This window comes from Bos grunniens, chromosome 3 (assembly GCF_055505025.1).
Source record: "Bos grunniens cultivar Pamir isolate PY7600 chromosome 3, Bosgru_T2T1.0, whole genome shotgun sequence".
NCBI classification, from domain to species: Eukaryota; Metazoa; Chordata; class Mammalia; order Artiodactyla; family Bovidae; genus Bos; species Bos grunniens.
Window position 1 is genome coordinate 22,202,284 of NC_141167.1, and position 10,224 is coordinate 22,212,507.

Here is a 10,224-nt window from a genome sequence, read left to right on the forward strand (position 1 = left end):
AAGTCAAACTGAAAAGCTTCTGCACAGCAAAGAAAGTGATCAACAAAATGAAGAGGCAGCCTACCAGATGGGGAAAATATTTGCAATTCATAAATCTGATAAAGGGTTGGTATACAAAATGGATAAAGAATTCATAAAATTAATAGCAGAATTATATATCTGATTAGAAATTGGTAGAGGACCTGGATAGGCATTTTTCAAAAGAAAACATAAATGGCTCACAGACACATGAAAAGGTGCTCAATATCAGTCATCATCAGGGAAATGCAAGTCAAACCACAATGAATGATTGCCTCAAATTGTTAAAATACTTATTACCAAAAAGACAAGAAATGTGTTAGCAAGGATATTGAGAGAAGGGAACACTAGTGCACTATGTGTGGCAATGTAACTTGTTGAAACCACTATGGAAAACAGTATGTTATTTATAACGATCAAGTTTCAGAAACAATCAAGTATTAATGGATGGATGGATGAATACAGAAAATGTTTATAAATGGATAAAAGACGTTTTATATATATATATATATATATATATATATATATATATATATATATATAAAGAGGGGGTGTGGCTTCCCTAGTGTCTCAGCAGTAAAGAATCTGCCTGTAATTCAGGAGCCACAGGAGACATGGGTTCGATCCCTGAGTTGGGAAGATCCCCCAGAGGAGGGCATGGAAACACACTCCAGTATTCTTGCCTAGAAAATCCCCATTGACAAAGGAGCCTAGTAGGCTACCATCTATAGTGTCACAAGGAGTCAAACGTGACTGAAGTGACTATATGTATATACATACATATATATATATGTATAACTGAAATGTTATTCAGACATAAAAGAGATTGGAAATCTGGCTATTTGTGACATGGATGAAACCTGAGGGCATTATGCTAACAAAAATAAGTCAGACCAAGTAAGACATCATCTCACTTAAATGTCTAATCCAAAATAAAGTAAAACAACTGGACTTACAGAGAAAAAACTGGAGGTTGCCAGAGGTGGGAATGGGAGTTAGGCAAAATCGGTTGAGTCAAAAGGTTCAAACTGTCGGTTATAAAATAAGTAAATCCTAAGGTGTAGGAGGTGCAGTAGATTCTGGCTCAATCCCTGGGTTGAGAAGATCCTTGGAGGAAGAAATGGCGACCCACTCCAGTGGATTAAATTATGCTTTGTATGCATTATTCGTAATTTAAATGATGAGAAAGATCTGCAAAAAATAGGATGATCATTTAAAACTCTGCCTATATGTTTGCTAAATATTGGAAATCTAGCACTAACAGACATACCATTCCTGACAGGCTTCTATATTTAAAAAGGGCAACAGAAGTAAGGCCTATCTTTTGAAAGTTTTTTATTAAATAGGTGAAATCATATTAATAGAAACAATACATTAGCTATACTCCAAAATGAATTTGTTAGGGTAGCAAAGCCTGGTAATTGTATATCACTTAAACCTTTCTATTCAGAGGGGCAATTCCTCTTAACAATATGTTCATTAGTAATGACATGTTATTAGCTGTCTGCGTGCTCCAGTGTGCCAAGTCACTCAGTCGTGACCACCTCTTTGCAACCCCATGGACTATAGCCCTCCAGGCTCCTCTGTCCATGGGATTTTCCAGGCAAGAATACTGGAGTGGGTTGCCATCTCCTCCTTCAGGGATCTTCCCAACCCATGGATCAAACCTGTCTCCTGCCGTCTCCTGCACTGGGAGGCGGATTCTTTACCACTGCACCACCTGGGAAGCCCTGTGACTGCTATTCCTGTCTAATTACCATAGACTCCTAACATTCATGGTACACAAGGTTTAGGGTGTGCAGAACTTCACAAAGGATCTAGTGTATTGTCTTCTATGGAATACCAATACTAATTGATGAGGCTATAAAATTATTAAATAATTATTATACCCATGAGCTTCCTCTGTATTAATATTTACCATTGCATCAGTTCATTGCTTGTCATAATATTAACACATTGAATTCTTCTACCCATACCACATCCATTAATTAATATAAAATTTAGGATGTGATTTATTCTACCAATAACAAATTAGCTCTGTACTCCATCCTAAGGTCAGACTGAGCTTCAGACTCAAAATATGCCTACAACTGGTACATTAGGAGCAGCTATGGGGGTGGTGCTGGGAAGGGAATGAATTCACCCTAGAGATTCCACAGAGCATATGGCCCTGCCAATATCTTGATTTTGGCCCAGTGATACTGATTTCATACTATGACCCCAGGAATTATAGCAAAATAAATTTATACTGTTTGAAGTCACCAAGTTTCTGGTAAATTGCTACAGTTCTCCTGCAAAACTAATAAAGGTAGGATGGTAATCCTTTCTCTGAATACCTCACACAATTATTCATTCATTCAGAGTCATTCATTCACTCAAAAATTAGTATCTTTTGAGTTCACAGTTTGGTGCCTTAAGACAGAAAAATGAATTAGTTCAATGAAATATGATAAAGGATGCACTGAAGGAATGAATAGTAGGCTTGAGCCACTGGGGAAGGAGAAAATTAAAAAATAAAGATGTCTGGAGGTTGGATAGGAGAACACAAGTTGGCAAACGCTAGGAAAATTTTCCAAGTATTGGCAAATCCATGCTTGTCATACATGAAAAAGCAAGGGGTGAGGACATCACCTTCAACTCAACACGCCTCTCACTTTTCCCACGATTATCTCCTTCTAGGTCATATGTAAGGCCCATAACACAGAAAGTAAAACACCACATGTTTCAGGAAGGATTCTTTGGAAAGCTTTCCCAAAGGGGCCCCATTTCCTACAGACGTGCTCTTTGAACTATTTAACCTCTTACTCCCAACACCCTCCTCCTTTGCCCATCTTGAAGACAGGGGATTTATTACACAACCCATGAGGCCAGAGTTCTTTTCCCTAAATCCTGAGCTCTGTCCAAACTCCAGGGCATGTAACCGCTTACACTCATTCCTCTCCACTTTCACCTAGTTCTTTGGTTGCCTTCCATCCCCCTGTGACCCCACACAAGGACTCTTGGACTATGACTCTTTCCCTCACTTGGCTCAGCACTGAGCTTTTCTGCCACAGCATAGGGGCAGTAAGGAAATGAACTCTGAAGTGGGAGAAGCTGGATTTGAATTCTGGTTATTACCCTTTCCCTCCCTCAGTCCTTGGCTTCTTCTATACAGCTGGGCTCAAAATGCTTGATAGTAGCTAACATTAGTGAGCACCTCCTACATTCTGGGCACTAAGCAAAGAACATTATATGTTTTATGTCACAAGGATCCTACAAGACACATTTTTATTTTATTTTATTTTTCATTTAATGTTTATTGCTTAATTCCTTTTTCCTCACACAATTTGGTAATCTCTATCTTTCTAAGAAATTATATTTCAGATCTGTTGACAATCTTTAATGTCCCTCAGGTTTGTTTCATTTTTCATTCTTTTTTTTTTTAAACTTTACAATATTGTATTAGTTTTGCCAAATATCAAAATGAATCCGCCACAGGTATACCCGCGTTCCCCATCCTGAACCCACCTCCCTCCTCCCTCCCCTACCCTCCCTCTGGGTCATCCCAGTGCACCAGCCCCAAGCATCCAGTACCGTGCATCGAACCTGGACTGGCGACTCGTTTCATACATGATATTATACATGTTTCAATGCTATTCTCCCAAATCTCCCCACCCTCTCCCTCTCCCACAGAGTCCATAAGACTGATCTATACATCGGTGTCTCTTTTGCTGTCTCGTACACAGGGTTATTGTTACCATCTTTCTAAATTCCATATATATGCGTTAGTATACTATATTGGTGTTTTTCTTCCTGGCTTACTTCACTCTGTATAATAGGTTCCAGTTTTATCCATCTCATTAGAACTGATTCAAATGTATTCTTTTTAATGGCTGAGTAATACTCCATTGTGTATATGTACCACAGCTTTCTTATCCATTCATCTGCTGATGGGCATCTAGGTTGCTTCCATGTCCTGGCTATTATAAACAGTGCTGCGATGAACATGGGGTACACGTGTCTCTTTCCTTTCTGGTTTCCTCAGAGTGTATGCCCAGCAGTGGGATTGCTGGATCATAAGGCAGTTCTATTTCCAGTTTTTTAAGGAATCTCCACACTGTTCTCGATAGTGGCTGTACTAGTTTGCATTCCCACCAACAGTGTAAGAGGGTTCCCTTTTCTCCACACCCTCTCCAGCATTTATTGCTTGTAGACTTATGGATCACAGCCATTCTGACTGGCGTGAAATGGTACCTCATAGTGGTTTTGATTTGCATTTCTCTGATAATGAGTGATGTTGAGCATCTTTTCATGTGTTTGTTAGCCATCTGTATGTCTTCTTTGGAGAAATGTCTATTTAGTTCTTTGGCCCATTTTTTGATTGGGTCATTTATTTTTCTGGAGTTGAGCTGTAGGAGTTGCTTGTATATTTTTGAGATTAGTTGTTTGTCTGTTGCTTCATTTGCTATTATTTTCTCCCATTCTGAAGGCTGCCTTTTCACCTTGCTAATAGTTTCCTTTGTTGTGCAGAAGCTTTTAAGTTTAATTAGGTCCCATTTGTTTATTTTTGCTTTTATTTCCAATATTCTGGGAGGTGGGTCTTAGAGGATCCTGCCATGATGTATGTCGGAGAGTGTTTTGCCTATGTTCTCCTCTAGGAGTTTTATAGTTTCTGGTCTTACGTTGAGATCTTTAATCCATTTTGAGTTTATTTTTGTGTATGGTGTTAGAAAGTGTTCTAGTTTCATTCTTTTACAAGTGGTTGACCAGTTTTCCCAGCACCACTTGTTAAAGAGATTGTCTTTAATCCATTGTATATTCTTGCCTCCTTTGTCAAAGATAAGGTGTCCATATGTGCGTGGATTTATCTCTGGGCTTTCTATTTTGTTCCATTGATCTATATTTCTGTCTTTGTGCCAGTACCATACTGTCTTGATAACTGTGGCTTTGTAATAGAGTCTGAAGTCAGGTAGGTTGATTCCTCCAGTTCCATTCTTCTTTCTCAAGATAGCTTTGGCTATTCGAGGTTTTTTGTATTTCCATACAAATTGTGAAATTATTTGTTCTAGCTCTGTGAAGAATACTGTTGGTAGCTTGATAGGGATTGCATTGAATCTATAAATTGCTTTGGGTAGTATACTCATTTTCACTATATTGATTCTTCCAATCCATGAACATGGTATATTTCTCCATCTATTAGTGTCCTCTTTGATTTCTTTCACCAGTGTTTTATAGTTTTCTATATATAGGTCTTTAGTTTCTTTAGGTAGATATATTCCTAAGTATTTTATTCTTTCCATTGCAATGGTGAATGGAATTGTTTCCTTAATTTTTCTTTCAGTTTTCTCATTATTAGTGTATAGGAATGCAAGGGATTTCTGTGTGTTGATTTTATATCCTGCAACTTTACATAATCATTGATTAGTTCTAGTAATTTTCTGGTGGAGTCTTTAGGGTTTTCTATCTAAAGGATCATGTCATCTGCAAACAGTGAGAGTTTTACTTCTTCTTTTCCAATTTGGATTCCTTTTATTTCTTTTTCTGCTCTGATTGCTGTGGCCAAAACTTCCAAAACTATGTTGAATAGTAATGGTGAAAGTGGGCACCCTTGTCTTGTTCCTGACTTTAGGGGAAATGCTTTCAATTTTTCACCATTGAGGATAATGTTTGCTATGGGTTTGTCATATATAGCTTTTATTATGTTGAGGTATGTTCCTTCTATTCCTGCTTTCTGGAGAGTTCTTATCATAAATGGATGTTGAATTTTGTCAAAGGCTTTCTCCACATCTATTGAAATAATCATATGGTTTTTGTTTTTCAATTTGTTAATGTGGTGTATAACATTGATTGATTTGCAGATATTGAAGAATCCTTGCATCCCTGGGATAAAGCCCACTTGGTCATGGTGTATGATCTTTTTAATGTATTGTTGGATTCTGATTGCTAGAATTTTGTTAAGGATTTTTACATCTATGTTCATCAGTGATATTGGCCTGTAGTTTTCTTTTTTTGTGGCATCTTTGTCAGGTTTTGGTATTAGGGTGATGGTGGCCTCATAGAATGAGTTTGGAAGTTTACCTTCCTCTGCAATTTTCTGGAAGAGTTTGAGCAGGATAGGTGTTAGCTCTTCTCTAAATTTTTGGTAGAATTCAGCTGTGAAGCCGTCTGGACCTGGGCTTTTGTTTGCTGGAAGATTTTTGATTACAGTTTCAATTTCCATGCTTGTGATGGGTCTGTTAAGATTTTCTATTTCTTCCTGTTCCAGTTTTGGAAAGTTGTACTTTTCTAAGAATTTGTCCATTTCTTCCACGTTGTCCATTTTATTGGCATATAATTGTTGATAGTAGTCTCTTATGATCCTTTGTATTTCTGTGTTGTCTGCTGTGATCTCTCCATTTTCATTTCTAATTTTATTGATTTGATTTTTCTCCCTTTGTTTCTTGATGAGTCTGGCTAATGGTTTGTCAATTTTATTTATCCTTTCAAAGAACCAGCTTTTGGCTTTGTTGATTTTTGCTATGGTCTCTTTTGTTTCTTTTGCATTTATTTCTGCCCTAATTTTTAAGATTTCTTTCCTTCTACTAACCCTGGGGTTCTTCATATCTTCCTTTTCTAGTTGCTTTAGGTGTAGGGTTAGGTTATTTATTTGACTTTTTTCTTGTTTCTTTAGGTATGCCTGTATTGCTATGAACTTTCCCCTTAGGACTGCTTTTAAAGTGTCCCACAGGTTTTGAGTTGTTGTGTTTTCATTTTCATTAGTTTCTATGCAAATTTTGATTTCTTTTTTGATTTCTTCTGTGATTTGTTGGTTATTCAGCAGCGTGTTGTTCAGCCTCCATATGTTGGAATTTTTAATAGTTTTTCTCCTGTAATTGAGATCTAATCTTACTGCATTGTGGTCAGAAAAGATGCTTGGAATAATTTCCATTTTTTTGAATTTACCAAGGCTAGATTTATGGCCCAGGATGTGATCTATCCTGGAGAAGGTTCCATGTGCGCTTGAGAAAAAGGTGAAATTCATTGTTTTGGGATGAAATGTCCTATAGATATCAATTAGGTCTAACTGGTCTATTGTATCGTTTAAAGTTTGTGTTTCCTTGTTAATTTTCTGTTTAGTTGATCTATCCATAGGTGTGAGTGAAGAGACAGAGGAATACCCAGCAGACAAAGGAACAGGATAAAAGCCCACCAAACCAAACAAAAGAGGAAGAGATAGGGAATCTACCTGATAAAGAATTCCGAATAATGATAGTGAAATTGATCCTAAATCTTGAAATCAAAATGGAATCATAGATAAATAGCTTGGAGACAAAGATTGAGAAGATGGAAGAACGGTTTAACAAGGACCTAGAAGAAATAAAAGAGAGTCAATATAAAATGAATAATGCAATAAATGAAATTAAAAACACTCTGGAGGCAACAAATAGTAGAATAACAGAGGCAGAAGATAGGATTAGTGAATTAGAAGATAGAATGGTAGAAATAAATGAATCAGAGAGGACAAAAGAAAAATGAATTAAAAGAAATGAGGACAATCTCAGAGACCTCCAGGACAATATTAAACGCTACAACATTCGAATCATAGGGGTCCCAGAAGAAGAAGACAAAAAGAAATACCATGAGAAAATACTTGAGGAGATAATAGTTGAAAATTTCCCTAAAATGGGGAAGGAAATAATCACCCAAGTCCAAGAAACCCAGAGAGTCCCAAACAGGATAAACCCAAGGCGAAACACCACAAGACACATATTAATCAAATTAACAAAGATCAAGCACAAAGAACAAATATTAAAAGCAGCAAGGGAAAAACAACAAATAACACACAAGGGAATTCCCATTAGGATTACAGCTGATCTTTCAATAGAAACTCTTCAAGCCGGAGGGAATGGCAAGACATACTTAAAGTGATGAAAGAAAATAACCTACAGCCCAGATTACTGTAGCCAGCAAGGATCTCATTCAAATATGAAGGAGAAATCAAAAGCTTTACAGACAAGCAAAAGCTGAGAGAATTCAGCACCACCAAACCAGCTCTCCAACAAATACTAAAGGATATTCTCTAGACAGGAAACACAAAAACAGTGTATAAACTCAAACCCAAAACAATAAAGTAAATGGCAACGGGATCATACTTATCAGTAATTACCTTAAATGTAAATGGGTTGAATGCCCCGACCAAAAGACAAAGACTGGCTGAATGGATACAAAAACAAGACCCCTACATATGTTGTCTACAAGAGACCCACCTCAAAACAGGGGACACATACAGACTGAAAGTGAAGGGCTGGAAAAAGATTTTCCATGCAAATAGGGACCAAAAGAAAGCAGGAGTAGCAATACTTATATCAGATAAAATAGACTTTAAAACAAAGGCTGTAAAAAGAGACAAAGATGGTCACTACCTAATGATCAAAGGATCAATCCAAGAAGAAAATATAACAATTATAAATATATATGCACCCAACACAGGAGCGCCGCAATATTTAAGACAAATGCTAACAAGTATGAAAGGAGAAATTAACAATAACACAATAATAGTGGGAGACTTTAATACCCCACTCACACCTATGGATAGATAAGACACATTTTTAAAATCCCCATAGTCTAGACAAGAAAATGAAGGCACTAAGAGGCTGGCTGCTTACCCAGGGTCACTCTGTTGGTGAGAGGTAGAACCAGGATTCAAACTCAGGCAGTCTGGCTCCAGAGACTTTGCTGTTAGCCATGAGCATAAAAAGATAATGAGTGGGTTGAACTGCCATCCATATATGAATGCAGCCTAATTTTCCAAGAGTGTTTCATGCTTGATCTGTTTTCCAGTGATCCGAGTAGCAGGAGAGTCTTTCAGGTTATCAGTTCCATGTACTGGTATAAATTCAGCCTCACTACTCAGGGCTGCCTTTGTGAGAAAGTGTTGGCAAACTCTGTGGTTAGATGTAGCAATCACTGAAAATGATGTTTGTGGAGAATTTTCGATGAGCTTATTACAAAGTGAGACTATTCAACTGTAGAGCATGAGCTAAATTCTTTAAAAAAAGTATGTCAGCTGTGGTTAATATTTATTAACCAGTGAATATTTTTCCCATTCATTTGGTACTCACCTAACCCAACCAAGGACTCCTTGAAAGTTGTCACTAAGCATTCTATGTCCTTATAATTTCCATAACCTGGACCAGAAGACAGTACCTACTGATGATCCTCAATAAATACTTACTTGCGGAGTCCAGCTCCAGCAGCCAGGGAATCAACCTGAAGGGATGGGCGGTGTTGGCGAGTAATGATGCAGCCTCTCAGTTTTCTTGGACTGCATGTTTATTTCAAGCTTTAGATTCTCTTTTATACTTTGACAAAAGCATTAGGTCAGAGGTTTGACATTTTCAATTTCCCCTCACCCAGATTTATTGTCTCCATAAATCATTGCTGTCCTTCAAGCAGAGTTTCTGCTTCAGCGGTTCTCTCAGAATTGTGTTTACTTTAACTTGTGATTACATTGTAACTCGTGCTTATATCTGGGCTGCATACCACAAACCTCAGTTTATTTCTTATCTTTCTAAATCCTGTTTGCCCCTAGTATCCTGAACTCACTATCTCTTAAAAAGGCTTCTAGCTATTAATCTCTCTAAGGTTCCTAATCTCTATAAGCTATAGTAAAATATGCTAACATTACAACATTCCTTAAATCTTTAGCTTCTATTTTTAATTATTCCTAAGCCCTAAATTCAGCAATCTCCTTTGCCATAAACATTTCCCTCACAAATAAGTTTCAGATAACAATCTTTCCCATGGCCTCAAGCTGCAGCGTATGTGCTCATCCTGGAACACTCTTTTGTAAAGATCCTTGAACAAATGTCAATGATTAACTTTATGAATTATTCTCTGAGCACAACTGCAGAAGGCTTTGTGCCTTCTCATGCTCCTCTCAAGAACAATAGGCACCTTAATATTCTTTTCAGTCAACTCAGCCAAGGAAAGGAAAAAACAAATCAGAATCACAAGACCTAGCTCCTTCATCCTGGGTCCATGTCTGCAGGACAAGGAGAGGGAGTTGGGGCCATGCCTCCATTTTGTCAGTAATGCCTAACACGGCTCCCAACACTTACTGATTTGATAAATGAATGAAAGAGGGAGGAAGTGTAACTTTGGACTTGTTAAATCATCATCTTCAGCAGACGGGTCAGTTTTAGTGCCATATTTTAACAAGGAACTTAATATTTTTATTTCAGGATG

The 10,224-nt window shown here is 37.5% G+C and overlaps 1 protein-coding gene across 3 annotated transcripts in view; it reads right to left on the reverse strand.

Annotated features, from left to right (window-relative positions):
• Nucleotides 1-9,302, reverse strand: part of LOC147375279 (cytochrome P450 4A11-like) — a 31,197-nt gene extending 21,895 nt beyond the window's left edge. The window contains exons 1-2 of one of the 3 annotated variants that reach the window (XM_086387004.1): nucleotides 9,212-9,302; nucleotides 8,643-8,712 (exon numbers count right to left, since the gene is read on the reverse strand). The gene's annotated coding sequence lies outside the window, so the exon portion shown is untranslated. Of the gene's footprint in view, nucleotides 1-8,642; nucleotides 8,713-9,211 lie in introns of those variants that run through there. The other 2 variants (XM_086387014.1, XM_086386995.1) reach the window with 2 other exon arrangements.
• Between the last annotated feature and the right edge of the window lie 922 nt (nucleotides 9,303-10,224).